The sequence below is a fragment of the Delphinapterus leucas genome, chromosome 4 (genome assembly GCF_059928025.1).
Source record: "Delphinapterus leucas isolate spDelLeu-1000000601 "Yukka" chromosome 4, BTC_Dleu_Yukka2, whole genome shotgun sequence".
In the NCBI taxonomy this organism is placed as follows: domain Eukaryota; kingdom Metazoa; phylum Chordata; class Mammalia; order Artiodactyla; family Monodontidae; genus Delphinapterus; species Delphinapterus leucas.
Window position 1 is genome coordinate 82886824 of NC_143132.1, and position 21355 is coordinate 82908178.

The 21355-nt window shown below is 45.1% G+C and overlaps 1 pseudogene; it reads left to right on the plus strand.

The window, feature by feature from the left end:
* The window catches only part of LOC111186932 (transmembrane epididymal protein 1A-like), an 82925-nt pseudogene that overhangs the window by 54197 nt on the left and 7373 nt on the right, over positions 1 to 21355 (plus strand).

Genomic DNA, 21355 nt, shown 5'->3' on the forward strand with positions numbered 1-21355 from the left:
TGTTCCTTGCCAGGCGCCTGAGAGCTTTGTCCCATTATCCCTTCTAATAAAACAACATCTTGAGATCACTTGGTCTGCTGGGGTTTTCCACTGTAAAGTTACTATTTTTCCCTTTGTAATTAATGAATATTTGGGGGGAGATACTTTGAGACTGCAATATTCCATTTATCCTCAAATTTCCCCCCACTTCTCAGTGTCCTTGGACTGCCTCTGGGACACCTCTTCACGCTGGCATTGACGGTTTTTGCTCTTGGCTCACAGTTTTCCTTTCACCCCAACCCTGCCTGAGTAAATCACTGTATTTGCATCTCCCTCCCCGTCAACTCCCATTCTCTGCTTAATGCCTTTCACCCTGCACCTGGCATTGGCACTCCCAAGTGTTTTTGACTTCCAGGCTCCTGGACCCCTCTGCGGGCCTCTTCTTCTTTCATCTAACTCCTCTCCTTTCCTTCCCTCCCCCCCCCGTCCCCCTCCCCCAGTGGATTCTTCCTTGGTAGCTCCTTCTCTGTTGAATTCCCACATCCTTCAAACTCTGCAAATAATATCTCTTGTCATTTTCTGGGAATAACCAAGCCTGGAGCCTGAACTACATTGTTGGGCTGTACCCGCCAGGCCTACAAGCCCTGTGCTTGCCCAGCTTCAAGACCGAAGAAAGAGCCCAGAGTCAGCGACAGAAACATTAGTGGTTTAGTGGATGGGGGAGCTTACATGTCTGAAGCCAGGTCTGGGAGCGACACCCTACCCTGTGGGGTGGAGGGAAGGCAGGACATGGCGGCAGCTTCACTCCCGGAGGCAAGGAGAGATTACCAGTTATGGGGGAATTGACGTCAGGTTGTCTCATCGGTTACCAGGAAAACTAGCAGAGGGGCCCGCCCCTTACCGCCCCTTTGATAAGCTATCAGGTGGAGATGTTCTGATCTAAAGTTAGAACAATCATTAGCTGGGGCAGAAGCAAGTATGTAGGAAGGTCAGTCAGGTGAACAGGGTGTAGGTGAAGCAAGTGCTGGTCAGCAAAAGAACAACCACCTTGGGTGGCCTGATCATTCGCTAATTTCCTAATTCTTCCTCTGTGTTTTCCAAACATCTCCACCTCCACAAAGCATCCTTTCCTCCTTTCATCCAATCTCAGACAACTAGGAAAGGCCTTTGGGGCCAGCTGGAGCTCTGAGACCTCCTGGTAAAGTAGAAAGAACACCAGCTTTGGAGAAAGTCAGATCTGATTTGGATCCTAGTGCAACCATTTACTAACTATACGACCACTTTTTTTTTTCCTTTGAACTTTCTGAGCATCAGTGAACATTTCAGCCATGTCTGGATAGAAATACTAATTGTTAAAGATTTTAAGAATTGATATTTATGTGTGACAGGGACTTCCCTAGTGGCACAGTGGTTAAGAATCTGCCTGCCAATGCAGGGGACACAGGTTTGATCCGTGGTCTGGGGAGATCCCACATGGCTTGGAGCAGCTAAGCCCCTGTGCCACAACTACTGAGCCTGCGCTCTAGAGCCCACAAGCCACAACTACTGAAGCCCCCGCGCCTAGAGCCCATGCTCCGAAACAAGAGAAGCCACCACAATGAGAAGCCCATGCACTGCAACGAAGAGTAGCCCCTGCTCGCTGCAACTAGAGAAAGCCCACGCGCAGCAACGAAGACCCAATGCAGCCAAAAATAAATAAATAAATATTTTAAAAATTGACGTGTGACAAGTTCCTGAAACAGACTCTGACATGTAATGCTCAGTAAATGGTAACTATTATAATTATTCATGGTAGGGGTCCCTGCTCCCTCTAAAAACTTCATGCATTACCTCTCCTCTCTCCTACGTTTTCAACCTCTCACTCTCAACTGGTTTCTTCCCTCAGCTTATGAACAAGGTCAAACCTCCCCCATCTTTAAAAACAAACAAACTAAGTAAATAAATAAAAAGAAAAAAACCCCTCTGTAAAAAACCCACCAGCTCCCTCAAGTACGTTCACACCTTGTCAGGAAAGGAGAACTTCCACAGGAGGGAATCCTTGGCTTAATCAATGCCTGGTTCTCCCAAATTCCTGTCTCCTGTGGGAATCTCTCATTTGGCTTTTCTGAATCAGAGGATTGGCTTAAGTCATCAGTTATGGAAAATTCTCAACCACTATCTTTTCAAATATTTTCTCTGCTCCATTTTCTCTCTCCCCTCCTTCCAGAACTCCAGTTAAATATATACTGGATTTTCTCACTGTATCTTCTATCTTATTTATCTTCTCATCTATATTTTTCATCTTTATGCCTCTCTGGGCTTCATTCTGGATGGCTTCTTCTGACTTATCTTCCTTTCCACTATGTGTTATTAACCCACTATTGCATTCTTATTGCATAATCATACTTTTCAGTTCTATAATATCTAGCTGATTCTTTTAAAACTCTGCAATGTTGCTTTCAAAGTTTCCATATCCTTACTTAAAACTTTAAATCTTGCTTTTATGTCCATGGACACAATAAGCATTGCTTTATTACAAGTTGTATCTAGTAACTCTAGTATCTGGGATCCTGGTGGGTCTGTTTCTATGGCTTCTGTTGATTCTGCCATATTTTTATTTTTATTTATTTATTTTTTTTGTGGTATGCAGGCCTCTCACTGCTGTGGCCTCTCCCATTGTGGAACACAGGCTCCAGACGCGCAGCCTCAGTGACCATGGCTCACGGGCCCAGCTACTCTGCGGCATGTGGGATCTTCCCGGACCGGGGCACGAACCCGTGTCCCCTGCATCAGCAGGCGGACTCTCAACCACTGCGCCACCAGGGAAGCCCTGCCACATATTTTTTTGTTTGTTTTTTTTACATGCCTTGTGTGCCTGTGTACTTCCTGGACCTTTTATTTGACATTACTATTTTGAAAATTAATTTGAGACCTGGGCTCTTCTGCCAGAGAGGATCTTCCTTTCCTTCTGCCAGCATCTGAGGACACTCAGTCCAGGAACGGGCCCTGAGAATATTCTAGATGACCACAGAGTCAGTCCCTGACCCATTTCCAGTTACAGCCCTTTGGGGTCCTTGTCCAGAGCAGAGAGTGGGCATATACTATGTTTCCACCATGATGGACGGTGAACACTGTCCCTGCAGCAGATCACTCGCGTATCTTTAGGACACTGTGGAACAGACGCAATATTACCCCTCCCACTCGCCCAAGAAGCTTGGCCTGTTCATTGCCTTCTCCCATTGGGTGAACACATCTAAGATACAGAGCAAAGGGTCACCCATTTAGGGTCTTACCCCCTCCATGTTCTATTCTATTAATTCCTCTTTTTCTGTTAGGCCTTCAATGTTATTAAGAAGAAGTTTGGGGGCTTCCCTGGTGGCGCAGTGGTTGAGAGTCCGCCTGCCGATGCAGGGGACATTGGTTCGTGCCCCGGTCCGGGAAGATCCCACATGCCGCGGAGCGGCTGGGCCCGTGAGCCATGGCCGCTGAGCCTGCGCGTCCGGAGCCTGTGCTCCGCAACTGGAGAGGCCACAGCAGCGAGAGGCCCACGTACCACAAAAATAAAAAAAAAAAAAAAGAAGAAGGTTGCTGTCTCCTCCTTTAACTTTTGTAGTTTCTTTAGAGGGAGGGTGGTTCAGCCCTTAGTCTACCACTACCGGAAGCAGATGCCAGGGAATCTCTAATGCCCCTGTACCACTTCTTTCCTGGCTGAATCTAGATCCTTCCTTTTATTCATCCACAGTTGAGCTTTACATGGAGATAACAGGAGGGCATTACAATACAGAGAGCAATGTACAACTGGCCACTAGAGACATCCTGGTCCCTACCCCTGCATCCACTAGAGGTCAGGAGGCCACCTTCCTTTCTCCCTGACCATCCATCAGGATACATTAGCATCGCTGGTGTGAGTGCTGGGCTTCTGGTGTGGCAATCTGATATGGGTTTGATTCCAAGGTCTGTATAAGTGCATAGACAGGTTCTGTGTCTATGTGTAGACAGGTTCTATGATGAGCAGACCTCTCTGATGTGAGCCACCTGGGAAACAGGCCTGTTCTTAGGTAGGTAACATTAACTCAAACATGAAGCCTGCTCTGATTCCTCTCTCCCTGCCTTGTGTCCGTGGCTCTTTCTCAGTACCTGGTCTGGAGCCTACGTCACCCTCCACCTTGTATGATCAAGATTTTATGTGCAGGGCTTCCCTGGTGGCACAGTGGTTGAGAGTCCGCCTGCCGATGCAGGGGACACGGGTTCGTGCCCCAGTCCGGGAAGATCCCACATGCCGTGGAGTGGCTGGGCCCGTGAGCCGTGGCTGCTGGGCCTGCACATCCGGAGCCTGTGCTCCGCAACGGGAGAGGCCACAGTGGTGAGAGGCCCACATACCGCAAAAAAAAAAAAAAAAGATTTTATGTGCACATCATGTCTTCCCTTTTGTGGTGGTGGTTGTTTCTGTTTCATTTTGTTTGCCTTGGTTGAAGAGGCTTGGATTATTCCTATTGCTCAGTCCATGCCATATTATTTTCCTTGGTCTGCACACAGTCCATTAGTCATTTTATTAATTAACTTATTCTCTTTTATTTCTACTTCCTACTTTTATTACCCCCTCTCCACAGGTCATTATTTTACTGTGTTAATGGACATCTTTATTTGAATGTGTTCTTGAAAATGTGCATTGTTGATTTATATGTGTATATTTTTTTTAATGTGAAAGATACTATGAATTATGTTCTATTCTGTTTCCTTCTCTCTGTGTTTTTAACATCCAACCATGTTCTGTACAACATCTAACTCAAGCCATCTAACCTCTGCATAACATCCCATCATGTGCACGTGCTCCACTCTCCCAGCAATGAACACTCAGGTTGCCTTCAACTACTGGTCACTATGGAAATATGCTGGGATGAACATCTTAATGAGAGTTCCCTTATGGGTCTGTATGAGGACTTTCCTGGGATGTGTATCCAGGAGCAGGAATGCTAGGTTACAGAGTGTGCTCACGTGGGACTCAGTTTGACAAAGTAGGACCAGACTCCTTTCCAGAATGGCTGCACCTACCTACACTTCCAACAGTGATACATGATTGACTTCCATGTTACCAAATCCCCTCCAACCTACATTACCCAGCTTTCTAATTGTTGCCAGTCTAATAGGTGCCAAATGATACCTTGTGGAGTATTGAATTTGCATTTTTCTGACCATCAGAGATTTTAAGCATCCTGTCATATGCTTAGTAGCTTCTTGGGTTTCTCTTCTGTTGTTTGCTTGTCCATGTCCTTTGTTCATTTTTTCTATTGAAGTTGCTGGATTTTTTTCTTTATTGATCAGCAGTATTTCTTTGCATAGTCTAGAATAATTTTAATACCTTGTCAGTTTTAGACATTGCAAATGTCCTCTTCAATTCCACAGTGCCTATTTTTTTTATAAACTTTTTTAAAATTTATTTTTGGCTGCATTGGGTCTTTGTTGCTGCGTGCAGGGTTTCTCTAGTTGCGGCGAGCGGGGGCTACTCTTCATTGCGGTAAACAGGCTTCTCATTGCGGTGGCTCCTCTTGTTGTGGAGCACGGGCTCTAGGGGCACGGGCTTCAGCAGTTGTGGCTCGCAGGCTCCAGAGCTCAGGCTCAGTAGTTGTGGTGCACAGGCTTAGTTGCTTCACGGCATGTGGGATCTTCCCGGACCAGGGCTCGAACCCCTGTCCCCCACATCGGCAGGCGGATTCTTAACCACACCACCAGGGAAACCCCACATTGCCTATTAACTTTTCTATAATGTCCTTTATAGAACAGAGCTCCTTCATTTTATGTAATCAAATTCATTAAATAAATTAATCATTTTCCATATGATTTGAGCTTTTGAAACTTTAAAGAGCTCTTTCATGCCCCTGGGATGTAATATTTTCCTCCACTGTCTTCTGCTAACTGGATCGTTTTATCCTTCACATTTAGCTCGTAACTCCATCTAGAGTCCACATTTGTATGTAGTGTTAGGTAGAGATCCATGTTTATGTTCCTCCCTAGAGTGAGTCTGTTTTTTCAACATCACCTGCTAAACAATCCATCCTTTCCTCTTAGATGTGTGGTGCTCCCTTGTCGATTAAGTTCCCATAGCAAGGCAGGCCAACCACAGGAAAAGAACCTCAGCTCCGCCTCTAGTGCAAGTCCCTGTCCACGCCCACTCGTGGCTCTCACCTCCGCAGGTGTACAAAGACTAGGCTTGGGGTCTTTGGGGGGCTGAATCATCCCCAAAGAGGCCTGTGTAGCAGTGACAAGGCCCCTGCGTGGCCGGAGCTCAGCAGGGGCTGGCCTTGGCCCCCACGAGGCTCAGAAAGGCCACTCCAGAGCTAAGGAACTAAGGAACTGGAGCTAAGGAGCTCCAGAGAGGCAACTCAGGGCCTGAGGCAGCCACACTGGGTCAATTCTAAGATGAGCTCAAGGGAAAAAGAATAGAAGAGTCCATTCATAATAGAAAGGAGGGCAGAAAGGGAGGGAGAAAGGAAGGGAGGAAAAGAGACAAGGAAACGTATCTTTAGGCAATAGGGTGGGGCTGGGCTCAGGTAGAGATGAAACCCCTTGCCTCAGGCAGGGTTCTTAGCCACAAACCATGAAAACTGGCTCTGGCAGATGTAACTAGAAAGGAGGTTTATTATAGGAGTCATTTGGAGGGCTAAGAGCCAAGGCAGAGTCCAGGGCAGGTGTGTAAGGCCTGTGCCCACTCCAAGGGAGGCCATGAAGGACGAACCTAGCATTTCTAGGTCCCTGTGGGGATCTGGGCCCTCCCCGCTACCTACCCATTAGGTGGGGAATTCCTTACATAGAGGAAGGGGGTTCAAATACTGAGCGGACAAACAGAGTAACTATGTCCACTAAGCTCCTCCTCTCCTCTACCCATCTGTGTCCCTGAACTGTGTGGGCGTGAGGTATGTCTGGAAAAATAAGAATTTGAACTTTGGTAATAGTCAGCGTTCAGAGATCACTGACACCCTGGAATCCTTGACAAGAGCCACTGTAAGACGAAACAGTATGACACCAAAGAGAATATTTGCTACAAAGGATATTTGCCACTTATCTTCAGACCCTGAGGGTCCACATGATAGTGGCTTCAGAAAAACTGGGAGACTGGTCCTCAGCCTTCCTCCCCATCCAGCCTCCCACAACCGCAGGTGTACACTTTGAGAAGACAATCTAGGTGGAGGACCTAGGAGAGTGGCTCACAGAACAGTAAAGCCCCACAGAGCTCAAAGAAACTTCCTGCAGGGTCCCCCTCCAGTGGAAGAAGAGCTGTTGCCACCTCACTTGACCCGAGCATCAATCCCTGGGGAGAACTGCCAGAGACCTAAACCAACAAGACCAGGACCCCTCCTAGCTGTCGAGGCCATTGCCTTTGGAGCCCCAGCCCCAAAGACCCAGCTCAGCCAGCAGGAAGAGTGGGCTCCCCACAGCAATGGCAGCATCACAGGCCAAGACAGGGCTGGAAGCCTACAGCCCAGAAGGCTACGGCATCCCTGGCGGGCCGCTGACGGCGGCAGCTGCAGCATCAGTGCCCCGCGCGCAGCTCGGGCAGTAGTACCTCTACACCTGACCAGCAACCTGCTGACAGAGCAGTAACCAGAGCTGACTCTTGGCAGACGAGACTCCACAGAAGACAAGCTGTGCAAGATCCATAGACTCTCTGTGACCTTGCAAATGTTGGGGGCAAAGAACCACTAATACGTGGACACTCGTGTTAATCAGACTGGACTTGTAGTCCCAGACTGGTGAAACCTGGTGTGCTGGTACCACAATTGCAATAACAAACACAATTGTCACGTCATGTCGCATTCTCATGCATTAGCTTAATGCCGGGCAGACAGAGGCGCCAGTGAAAGCACAGGGAGCAAAGTGGTGTTACCGAGGCACCACCTCCTGCCCCCGGGAGCACCTACCTGAGCGGTGAGCCTACCTGTTCACCAATTGTTGGGCCGTCGTCCGGCTCCTCCTGGTGGGATGGAAGGGGCAGTTGTCCCTTGTGAAGACCCCTGGGCTCTTCTCCTTAGGGCTGGCGTCCCTACCCTGCTGGGCCCATGTCCTACTAAGAGACACGAGGGCAGAGGTAGTGGCAGCAGGTACCCCTGGAAGAGGTGGGGGAAGCAGTTGCCTTCTTAATACCAGCCGTGCTAAGTTCTTCTGTTTTTCAAGGATAAAGCAGATGGCAATAGGGGACTAAGAGGCTGAGGATCTGGTCTTTCTCCATACGCCAGGGCAGCAGGGTACCATGTTCTTGCCGAGCATGTGGGGCCATAATGAACCGGGCATGGCTGGCAGAGAGGCACGTGAAGACGGGCTGGGCGGCTGAGGCCTTTGGTGTTGGTGTTCAGGGCACGAACAGCATGTCGATCAGCCACCTGGCTGCTGCGGTTTGTGTGATGATGTCCCTCCTACCCACCGGAGACCCTGAGCTTCCTCGCCACCTTCTGCCGCTGGCGCCTGGCCTTTGGGGCTACCGTGCCGGCACCATCTGCAGCCTCTGGCACCATCGTTGCCCCTCCGATGGAAGGGCAGGTGCCAGGTCCCACCATGCCTGGCAGGCCCCAGACGTAGAGCTCAAGAAGCTCAGGGCAGAGGTCATGCTGCAGGATGGGGCCTCCTGACTCAGACCTGTCCTTGGAGGATGCCCACACGTGGACAGACTATAGTGTCCTGAGAGCCACAGTTTGATTTCCTATCCCGTGAATCATGTTCTTGTTTCCTGGGGTTGTTTAGCTCCTGGGATGGCTTCAGGACCTGTCTGTCTATCTGTCTGTCTCACTGTATGGAGGTGGTTTCCGGGCCTTTCTGGAGGCTTGGGGGTTCTAGAGGGTAGGCTGATATGGAAGTGTGTGGGGAATCAGGGTGGGCCAATGGACACCCTGGCCCTGGGCACCTGGACGAGTCTTTCCAGTTATCACTGGCATGATTGTGACAGTGATATTTAGGAAGAAGGGTATGTGCAGAGCTGTCTCTGCATAGGCTCATCATTGACAACATGCTTGTGTGTCTGCATTTCTCTCTGTCTTTTTTGAAAACACTGCTAACAGGTCAAAAGCAAAACCAACTTCCAGGAGGTAGATGCTGGGTGTGGGGATGCAGACTCTTTCTACTGATCCGGACAGGGTCTGGACGGAGAGAGAGGATTGAGCAACATGTCTGGACATGAGGTTGCGGACTGACTTCTTCTTTTATTGAAGCATAACAAAAATGCAGAAAGGTGGATAAATTGCAAGTGTGCAGCTCAATAGCTTTTCCCCAAATCACCTGTGTAACCAGCAACCAATCAAGAAATAGAATGTACCAGAATCCCAGAAGCCTCTCCTGATTCTTTCGTGTCACTCCCCCTCACGCTAACCACTATCCTGACTTCTAACACCTTAGGTTAGTTTTGCCAATTTGAGGACTTAATAAGAATAGAACCCCAAGATATTACTGATGGACTTTAAAGAACAGAAATGTCTAATACCTAATATTGGGCGTTTTGCTTTGGGATGATATAATCCCCTACCATCATCATCCTTACACTTGTAATAAAGCCTGCTGCACAGATGAATGCCTTTTGTGTGTCTTTCGTTTTGCTTTCTAAAGGGTAGAGGTGAGAATCAGTGAAAGTGGCTGAGCCTCCCCTCTGGGCAGTACAGAAACAGAACAAACAGCGCTGCTGCAGACCGTGTTTATGGCAGATTCACACGCTCAGAGTCTGATGGGGGCCCTGGAATGCTCAGGAACCGTGGACAGAGAGTTGGATTTCCGAGAGTATGGGATGGGTAGGCAATGAGTCAACTTCACCTACATTTCAAAAGATAGGGTGATGCTCCGCTAGCATCTGGGTCACAAACTAGATAAGCATGACATTTCATTAGAGGAGATACAAAGAACCACCCGTAGTCATCTCTATTTGACATTAACTGGCAGATTTATTCCCGTGTGAGTTACACATGCATGAGTCAGGTTTCAGGGCTGAAGCAAACCAAGCATATCCGAGTCTGGAAAAAGAGAGGGGAGGGAGGAGGTTCCAGCCACAGGTATGGAAAGGGACCAGAAAAAAAAAAAAAAAAAACCTGCTGGCAGAGGGGTAGCCATCCAGCCACCTATGCAGAAGTGCTGCAGAGGGCACGGAGGGGGTCTCTGGGGCCAGTCTTGGGTAGCGAACGGACCAAATCGCAAAGCAAAAGAGAAAAGTGAAACTTCTTTGCACCCACCTCCCACCCGGCAGCAGCAAGAGTTAAAACCAGAACAGCGCCCAGCTGAGCCTCCCAGGGGTGTAGGAAGCCAACTCGAGCAAGAGGGCAGGACCCGCCCTTCTGACAGTAACTGCAGCTCAGATAGCGTGAGGTGGTTCTCAGCCTGGCTGCAAATGACAGTCACCAAGGGAGAATTTGCTCTTCACTTTAAAAACAATTGTGGTAGAAAATACATAACATAAAATGCACCATTCTGAGGGATACAGTCCAGTGGCTTTAAGTACATTCACGCTGTTGTGCACCTATCACCACCCTCCATCCCCAGAACCCTTTCATCTTCCCACACAGAGATTCCGTCCTCATTAAACACTAACTCCCCGCTCCCCCCTCCCCAAGTCCCTGGCAACCACCATTCTACTTTCCATCTCTGTGAATCTGGCTACTCTGGGTACCTCATATAAGTGGAATCCTACAGTGCTTGTCCTTTTGTGTCTGCAGGGGAGATTTTAAAAGCATGAATGCCCAGGCCCAACAGCCCCTGATCAATAAATCAGAATTTGGGGTGAAGGCAGGAACCTCTCCCGATAGCAAATACATCTCAGCACCTGCTGGCTGATGCCTACAGGTCCTTTAGCTGTGGGTAAAGCTAAGGATTTCTCCTTTTTCAGCTGGAGATGAGGGGCTTAAAATGACTGATTGAGGTGTCACAGTGACTGAAACTCATCTGCTAAAATTGATCTATCAGTCAACAAGCATAAATGACTATTATCAGGCACTGTCTACTTTTGAGAGCCAGGAGCGCTCAGACAGCAGCAGACGATGAGATGGGGTGAGACAGACACACTGGAGACTCAGGGTCACTTTTGGTGGGGAGTGGGAATAAAGGTTAGTTCTGTTTACCTTTAGTTACCCTGTGGACAAAATAGGAGTTGGGAGCAGAGGAATTTAGGTCCAACGCAGCTGTGCACTTGCCTGGTTTACTGGAACGTGGCCACCCTGACATATGGTTCCCATCAACTGTATTTTTGCATGATTCTTGAATCCCTCCCCTTTTTTTTATTTGACTGCACTGACTTCATTGCAAAGGAACTTCACTTCCACGGGTTCTGAGGCATGACCAGTGCCTTGTTCAAAAAAGAGTCCCTTGTGTTGCTTGTTTCTGCAGAACTAGAAATACACAGAAAACAATCACATGGGTTAGAGCAGGGGTCCCCAACTGCCAGGCTGCGGACCAGTACCAGTCCCTGGCCTCTTAGGAACCAGGCCGCACGGCAGGAGGTGAGCTGCCGCAAGAGAAAGAAGCTTCATCTGCCGCTGCCCATGGCTTGTGTTACCCCCCCCGAACCATCCCCCACCCTCCTCACCCCCGTCCGTGGAAAAATTGTCTTCCCTGAAACCGGTCCCTGGTGCCAAAAAGGTTAGGGACCGCTGGGTTAGAGAGACAGAGAAAGACAGGCAGAGATACAAACATATACAAAATAACAGAATGACAAGAAAGATTCACATCAAGCTCCTAAGACTGGTTCCTCCCTGTGAAGGGAGAAAGGTATGGGAAGGGGACTGGAAGGATTTGAATGTTTATTTATTTTTTAAAATCCTGAAGCAAACATGACAAAATGTTAACACTTATTCATTCTGTGTTGGCATTTGCTATGTTATATTACTCTTTTTACTTGTCTTTGTGCCTTTTGGTGTCTTTAAAAGTTGCCAGTATTGCAAATATACCTTTATAAAGAATTGTACACATGAATATACATGTATAAAGAAATATTTTGATGACTAAAGAGAGTTCTTACAAAGTTTTTTATGTTGATAATTTTACCATAAAGTTAAATTAATAAAGCCTCACAGAAAAGTTGAAAAATACCAAAAATAGAGACGCAAATTAACATTTCCCATAAAACTACCATCCAGAATTTACCACATTGTGATGTCTTGATATCTAAGCTTTTTCTCCATGCATTAAATCATTGCATCATTGGGACTTCCCTGGTGTCGCAGTGGTTAAGAATCCGTCTGCCAATGCAGAGGACATGGTTTCGAGCCCTGGTCCGGGAAGATCCCACATGCGTTGGAGCAGCTAAGCCCATGTGCCACAACTACTGAAGCCCGCACACCTGGAGCTCGTGCTCTGCAAAAAGAGAAGCCCCAGCAATGAGAAGACTGCGCACCACAGCAAAGAGTAGTCCTCCTCACCACAACTAGAGAAAGCCAGCGCACAGCAACAAAGACCCAACACAGCCTAAATAAATAAATAAATAAAAACCTTCATTTAAAAAAAAAAATCATTGCATCATTGATTTCAAGTTTTCAGGTAGTCTCTGATTAAAAAAAATAATACTTGTTCGTTGTAAAATGCAGAAAAAGATAAAGAAATAAATTACCCATGGTCTTACGACCTGGAGTATCCCTATCAACATTCTTTTTTTTTTTTTTTTTTTGCGTTACGCGGGCCTCTCACTGTTGTGGCCTCTCCCACTGCGGAGCACAGGCTCCGGACGCGCAGGCTCAGCGGCCATGGCTCACGGGCCCAGCCGCTCCGCGGCACGTGGGATCCTCCCGGACCAGGGCATGAACCCATGTCCCCTGCATCGGCAGGCGGACTCCCAACCACTGCGCCACCAAGGAAGCCCCCTATCAACATTCTTGATGGCAAAACCCCAAATCTGATTCTAGTTAGGAAGAGAAAGACATTACTGGAAAGATTGGAGTAGCATTCATCGTCAGTGTGGAGATGGGTTTACCGGTGTTTTTTATTTCATTCATCTCCTCCTCTGGTCTTTATGTGATAGAGTGACCCAAACATTCAGTCAGATTTTGAATGGCTGGACCCTAATGCCAATTTGACCTTAAATGTTATTTCTTTGATGGCTTACTCTGAAGGAGTCACTCACTATTGCAATCGCCTTTTTTTTTTTTTTTTGGAGGGGAGAGGGCTTACCCTTTATCATCCTCTAGCATTTTTCTTGTTTTCTTGAGTACTTGTTTCTTGTCCCTCTTCTTCATTGTTGTATCCTCAGGGCCTGGAACAGCATCTGACATTAGCAGTATTCATTGTTGAATGAACAAATGAATCAAAGAGCCTTTGGTGGTCTTGCCTACGAAATACCTTCCTTTAACTGCCACTGAACATGTAGCCTAAGAAGGCAACCTGGTGAAGCACTGTGTTTCATCTGCATCCCTGCCCCCCACCTCCTTGTAGAGCAGCAATTCTACATCCCTGTGTCCACTAGCCACAGCCAACACCATATCCCTCTTTTTTTGCCTGTTTGCCTTGTGCCTTGAGGAACCTGAAATATCCATGTGAAGCCTCAGCTTCCAGTTCAATGACATCATCAATGTGTCCCTTGATGAGTATATTCTTCCCTTTGGTGCTAAAATTTTACCCTCAGGGTCTAGTGTTGCTAGGATGGGAAAAAATATTTTTTTTAGCCATTCACTATTGAAGCAGTCTTAAGATTTTTTTGACTTATCATTTATCATTCTTTACCACTTTTCTTATTTGCCACTGAGGAGTGGGAGGAACTATGTCATCCTCTGTGAGGGGAAGTCTGTATTCTTAAGGCCCCAGATAAGCTCCACCCCAGCCACCATGGCCACACCGTACATGACCCCACTGAGCACACACTGGGTGGAGGGGAAGGGAGCAGAATGCCATCCACAGAGTGGACTGTCCTGGTCCCTGGTCACTGAAAGCCTCCACCGTGGGAATATTTTGTTCAGCATTCACATGAGATGCATATTCTGGGCCCATTCTGAGAATTCAAGCCATTAACTCTTCCCCAAACTTTTTTGTCATAAATCCTCTAATCTTAGTTCTTCTAGGTCATTGATCATATGATGAGATTTTTAATCACACCCCAGGGTTTAGTGGTCCTTGAGCCATTCCAGAAAAAGTAGAAAATTTTTTAAAAATTTAAATACTCTGTTCAAAGTTCTGCCTCCTGGAAGTGTTTCTTTCATCTGCTGTTCTTCAGGAACATCTGGAGTGGGACTATAGCACTGCTCAGGGCATCCCTGGTAGAGCCATCTGGAACCAAGCTTGAATGTTTCCCCCTCATCAAGTAGTCATAGAGAGCTCTACACATGGCCCTACGTGTTGGCTGAGGGAGAAGAGGGCAGAGAAAGCATGCTGGGAATGTGAGCAACGCTTTCACGCCATTTATTTGTGCTTTCAAGTCATGCTCAAACCTGGCCTCATTGTACCATATCTGTCTGATGATGGAGCATTGTTATGCATGCCTGACTTTAGACTGAGAAAGCACCCAGATCACATGGTTACCTGATGTCCAATATGAAAAGTGTTCACTCTCCACAAGAGTCCAACAGCAAGCTAAGAACAGTTTATCAAAATGAGGATGGATGGTCATTTGCCAACATAGTCATGGTTTTGCTCCAGCATTATGGCACCTTCACTGTGATTCTCCTATCTGGACTTGACACAGCCTCCAGGAAATTTACTACCTCTGGATCCACTAGGCAATAATAAAGCTGCTTGTGCTGCAACCTGTGCCAGTTGGAAGGTCTTCCCTTACACGGATCTCCACCTAAAAACAAACATATATGGACACTTTACCCAACAACAACAGAATACACATTCTTCTCAAGTGCACATGGAGCATTCTTCAGGATAGACCATACGTTAGGTCACAATTCAAGTCTGAAAACATTTAAAAAGATAGATATCATGGGGCTTCCCTGGTGGCGCAGTGGTTGAGAGTCCGCCTGCCGATGCAGGGGACACGGGTTCGTGCCCCGGTCCGGGAAGATCCCACGTGCCGTGGAGCGGCTGGGCCCGTGAGCCATGGCCACTGAGCCTGCGCGTCCGGAGCCTGTGCTCCACAAGGGGAGAAGCCACAACAGTGAGAGGCCCGCGTACCACAAAAAAAAGATAGATATCATACGAAGTATCTTCTCCAACCACAATGAGATGAAGTTAGAAATCAGCTACAGAAGGAAAACTGGAAAATACCGAAATTTGTGGAAATTAGCACACTCTTTTATTTTTTTATATACAGCAGGTTCTTAAGAGTTGTCTATTTTATACATATTAGTGTATATATGTCAATCCCAATCTCCCAATTCATCCCACCATCACACGCTGCCTCCGCTTTCCCCCCTTGATGTCCAAACATTTGTTCTCTACATCTATGTCTCTATTTCTGCCTTGCAAACCACTTCATCTGTACCATTTTCTTAGATTCCACATATATGCATTAATATACGATATTTGTTTTTCTCTTTCTGACTTACTTCTCTCTGTGTGACAGTCTCTAGGTCCATCACGTCTCTAAAAATGACCCAGTTTCGTTCCTTTTCATGGCTGAGTAATATTACATTGTATATATGTACCACATCTTCTTTATCCATTTGTCTGTTGATGGGCATTTAGTTTGCTTCCATGACCTGGCTATTGTAAATAGTGCTGCAATGAACATTGGGGTGCATGTGTCTTTTTGAATTTTGGTTTTCTCTGTGTATATGCCCACTAGTGCAATTGCTGGGTCATATGGTAATCCTATTTTTAGTTTTTCAGAGAACCTCCATACTGTTCTCCATACTGGCTGTATCAATTTACAATCCCACCAACAGTGCAAGAGGGTTCCCTTTTCTGCACACCCTCTCCAGCATTTGTGGTTTGTAGATTTTCTGATGATGCCCATTCTAACTGGTGTGAGGTGATACGTCATTGTAGTTTTGATTTGCATTTCTCTAATAATTAGTGATGTTGAGCAGGTTTTCATGTGCCTCTTGGCCATCTGTATGTCTTCTTTGGAGAAATGTCTATTTAGGTCTTCTGCCCATTTTTTGATTGGATTGTTTGCTTTTTAAATATTGAGCTGCATGAACTGTTTATATATTTTGGAGATTAACCCTTTGTCCATTGATTTGTTTGCAAATATTTTCTCCCATTCTGAGGGTTGTCTTTTCATATTGTTTATAGTTTCCGTTGCTGTGCAAAAGCTTTGAAGTTTCATTAGGTTCCATTTCTTTATTTTTGTTTTTATTTCCATTACTCTAGGAAGTGGGTCAAAAAAGATCTTGCTGTGATTTATGTGAAAGAGTGTTCTTCCTATGTTTTCCTCTAAGAGTTTTATAGTGTCCAGTCTTACATTTCGGTCTCTAATCCATTTTGAGTTTATTTTTGTGTATGGTGTTAGGGAGTGTTCAAATTTCATTCTTTTACATGTAGTTGTCCAGCTTTCCCAGCACCACTTGTTGAAGCAACTGTATTTTCTCCATTGTATATTCTTGCCTCCTTTGTCATAGATTAGTTGACCATAGGTGCATGGGTTTATCTCTGGGCTTTCTATCCTGTTCGATTGATCTATATTTCCGTTTTTGTGCCAGTACAATATTTCCTTGATTACTGTAGCTTTGTAGTATAGTCTGAAGTCAGGGACTCTGATTCCTCCAGCTCCGTTTTTTCCCCTCAAGACTGCTTTGGCTATTCGGGGTCTTCTGTGGCTCCATACCAATTTCAAGATTTTTTGTTCTAGTTCTGTAAAAAATGCCATCGATAATTTGATAGGGATTGCATTGAATCTGTAGCTTGCTTTGGGTAGTAGAGTCATTTTCACAATATTGATTCTTCCAATCCAAGAACATGGTATATCTCTCCATCTGTTTGTGTCATCTTTGATTTCATTCACCAGTGTCTTATAGTTTTCTGAGTACAGGTCTTTTACCTCCTTAGGTAGATTTATTCCTAGGTATTTTATTCTTTTGTTGCAATGGTGAATGGGATTGTTTCCTTAATTTCTCTTTCTGATCTTTTGTTGTTAGCATACAGGAATGCAAGAGATTTCTGCGCATTAATTTTGTATCCTGCAACTTTACCAAATTCACTGATTAGCTCTAGCAGTTTTCTGGTGGCGTCTATAGGATTATCTATGTATAGTATTATGTCATCGGCAGACAGTGACAGTTTTACTTCTTCTTTCCAATTTGTATTCCTTTTATTTCTTTTTCTTCTCTGATTGCGATGGCTAAGACTTCCAAGACTATGTTGAATAATAGTGGTGAGAGTGGCCATCCTTATCTTGTTCCTGATCTTAGAAGATATGCTTTCAGTTTTCCACCATTGAGAATGATGTTTGCTCTGGGGTTGTCATATATGGCCTTTATTTTGTTGAGGCAGGTTCCTTATATGCCCACTTTCTGGAGAGTTTTTATCGTAAATTGGTGCTGAATTTTGGTCAAAGCTTTTTCTGCATCTGTTGAGATGATCATATGGTTTTTCTTCTTCAATTTGTTAATATGGTGTATCACATTGACTGATTTGCATATATTGAAAAATCCTTGCATCCCTGTGATAAGTCCCACTTGATCATAGTGTATGATCTGTTTAATGTGTTGTTGAATTCTGTTTGCTAGTATTTTGTTGAGGATTTTTGCATCTATATTCATCAGTGATATTGGTGTGTAATTTTATTTTTTTGTAGTATCTTTGTCTGGTTTTGGTATCAGGGTGATGGTGGCCTCATAGAATGAGTTTGGGAGTGTTCCTTCCTCTGCCATTTTTTGGCAGAGTTTGAGAAGGATGGGTGTTAGCTCTTCTCTAAATGTTTGATAGAATTCACCTGTGAAGCCTCTGGTCCTGGACTTTTGTTTGTTGGAAGATTTTTAATCACAGTTTCAATTTCATTACTTGTGATTGATCTGTTCATATTTTCTATTTCTTCCTGGTTCAGTCTTGGAAGTATATACCTTTCTAAGAATTTGTCCATTTCTTCCAGGTTGTCCATTTTATTGGCATAGAGTTGCTTGTAGTAGTATCTTATGATGCTTTGTATTTCTGCAGTGTGCGTTGTAACTTCTCCCTCTTCATTTCTAATTTTATTGAATTGAGTCCTCTCCCTCTTTATCTTCATGAGTCTGGCTAAAGGTTTATCAATTTTGTTTATCTTCTCAAAGAACCAGCTTTTAGTTTTACTGATCTTTGCTATTGTTTTCTTTGTTTCTAGTTCATTTATTTCTGCACTGATCTTTATGATTTCTTTCCTTCTACTAACTTTGGGTTTTGTTTGTTCTTATTTCTCTAGTTCCTTAGGTGTAAGGTTAGATTGTTTGAGATATTTCTTGTCTCTTGAGGTAGGATTTTCTTGCTATAAACTTCCCTCTTAGACTGCTTTTGCTGCCTCCCATAGGTTTTGGATCTTTGTGTTTTCATTGTCATTTGTCTATAAGTATTTTTTGATTTCCTCTTTGATTTCTTCAGTGATTGCTTGGTTATTTAGCAATGTATTGTTTAGCCTCCATGTGTTTGTTTTTTTACATTTTTTCCCCTGTAATTGATTTCTAATCTCATAACGTTGTGGTTGGAAAAGATGCTTGATATGATTTCAGTTTTCTTAAATTTACCGAGGCTTGATTTGTGACCCAAGATGTGATCTATCCTGGAATATGTTCCATGTGCACTTGAGAAGAAAGTGTAATCTGCTGTTTTCAGATGGAATGTCCTATAAATATCAATTAAATCTATCTGGTCTGTTGTGTCATTTAAAGCTTGTGTTTCCTTTTTAATTTTCCGTCTTGATGATCTGTCCATTGGTGTAAGTGAGGTGTTAAAGTCCCCCACTATTATTATGTTACTGTCAATTTCCTCTTTTATAGCTGGTAGCAGTTGCCTTATGTATTGAGGTGTTCTTATGTTGGGTGTATATATATTTATAATTGTTATATCGTCTTCTTGGATTGATCCCTCGATAATTATGTAGTGTTCTTCCTTGTCTCTTGTAATATTCTTTATTTTAAAGTCTTAATGATATGAGTATTGCTATTCCAGCTTTCGTTTGATTTCCATTTGTATGGAATATCTTTTTCCATCCCCTCACTTTCAGTCTGCATGTGTCCTTAGGTCTGAAGTGGGTCTCTTGTAGACAGCATATAGATGGGTCTTGTTTTTGTATACATTCAGCAAGCCTGTGTCTTTTGGTTGGAGCATTTAATCCATTCATGTTTAAGGTAATTATCAATATGTATGTTCCTATTATCATTTTCTTAATTGTTTTGGGTTTGTTTTTGTAGGTCCTTTTCTTCTCTTGTGTTTCCCACGTAGAGAAGTTCCTTTAACAATTGTTGTAGAGCTGGTTTGGTGGTGCTGAGCTCTCTTAGCTTTTGCTTGTCTGTAAAGCTTTTGATTTCTCCATCAAATCTGAATGACATCCTTGTTGGGTAGAGTAATCTTGTTTGTAGGTTCTTCCCTTTCATCACTTTAAATATGTCATGCCACTCTCTTCTGGCTTGTAGAGTTTCTGCTGAGAAATCAGCTGTTAACCTTATGGGAGTTCCCTTGTATGTTATTTGTCATTTTTCCCTTGCTGCTTTCGATAATTTTTCTTTGTCTTTAATTTTGGCAAATTTGATTACTATGTGTCTCGGTGTTTCCTCCTTGGGTTTATCCTGTATGGGACTCTCTGCACTTCCTGGACTTGGGTGGCTGTTTCCTTTCCCATGTAAGGGAAGTTTTCGACTATAATGTTTTCAAATATTTTCTTGGGTCCTTTCTCTCTCTTCTCCCACTGGGACCCTTATAATTCAAATATTGTTGTGTTTAATGTTGTCCCAGAGGTCTCTTAGTCTGCCTTCATTTCTTTTCATTCTTTTTTCTTTATTCTGATCTGCAGCAGTGAATTCCACCATTCTGTCTTCCAGGTCACTTATCCATTCTTCTGCCTCAGTTATTCTGCTGTTGATTCCTTCTAGTGTATTTTGCATTTCAGTTATTGTATTGTTCACCTCTGTGTGTTTGTTCTTTAATTCTTGTAGGTCTTTCTTAAACATTTCTTGCATCTACTTTTTTTTTTTTTTTGCAGTACGCGGGTCTCTCCCGTTGTGGCCTGTCCCATTGCGGAGCACAGGCTCCAGATGTGCAGGCTCAGCAGCCATGGCTTATGGGCCTAGCCACTCCACGGCATGTGGGATCTTCCCGGACCAGTGCACGAACCCATGTCCCCTGCATCGGCAGGCGGAATCTCAACCACTGCACCACCAGGGAAGCCCTCTTGCATCTTCTTGATCTTTGCCTCCATTCTTTTTCCAAGGTCCTGGACCATCTTCACTATCATTATTCTGAATTCTTTTTCTGGAAGTTTGCCTATCTGCACTTCATTTAGTTGTTTTTCTGGGGTTTTATCTTGTTCCTTCATCTGGTACATAGTCCTCTGCCTTTTCATTTTGTCTATTTTTCTGTGAATGTGGTTTTCATTCCACAAGCTGCAGGATTGTAGTTCTTCTTGCTGTCTGCCCTCTTGTGGATGAGGCTATCTAAGAGGCTTGTGTAAGCTTCCTGATGGGTGGGACTGGTGGTGGGTAGAACTGGGTGTTGCTCTGGTGGGCAGAGCTCAGTAAAACTTTAATCTGCTTGCCTGCTGAGGGGTGAGGCTGAGTTCCCTCCCTGTTGGTTGTTTGGCCTGAGGCGACCCAGCACTGTAGCCCAGGCTCTTTGGTGGGGCTAATGGTGGACTCCAGGAGGGCTCACACCCAGGAGTACTTCCCAGAACTTCTGCTGCCAGTGTCCTTGCCCCTGCGGTGAGCCACAGCCACCCCCCACCTTTGCAGGAGACCCTCTAGCACTAGCAGGTACATCTAGTTCAGTCTCCAATGAGGTCACTGCTCCTACCCCCTGGGTCCTGATGTGCACACTACTTTGTGTGTGCCCTCCAAGAGTGGAGTCTCTGTTTCCCCCAGTCCTGTCAAAGTCCCACAATCAAATCCTGTTAGCCTTCAAAGTCTGATTCTCTGGGAATTCCTCCTCCCATTGCCAGATGCCCAGGTTGGGAAGCCTGACGTGGGGCTCAGAGCCTTCACTCCAGTGGGTGGACTTCTGTGGTATAATTGCTCTCCAGTTTGTGAGTCACCCACCCAATGGTTATGGGATTCGATTTTACTGTGATTGCACCCCTCCTATCATCTCACTACGGCTTCTCCTTTGTCTTTCGATGTGGGGTGTCCTTTTTGTTGAGTTCCAGTGTCTTCCTGCCGATGATTGTTCAGCAGTTACTTGTGATTCTGGTGCTCTCGCAAGAGGGAGTGAGGGCACGTCCTTCTACTCCGCCATCTTGAACCAGTCTTGAAATTAACACACTTTTAAATGACCAATGGATCAATGTTATTAGTCTGCTTGGGCCACCATTACCACAGACTCAGTGGTTTAAACAGCAGATACTTATTTCTCCAGCTCTGAAGGCTGGGAAGGCCAAAACCAAGGT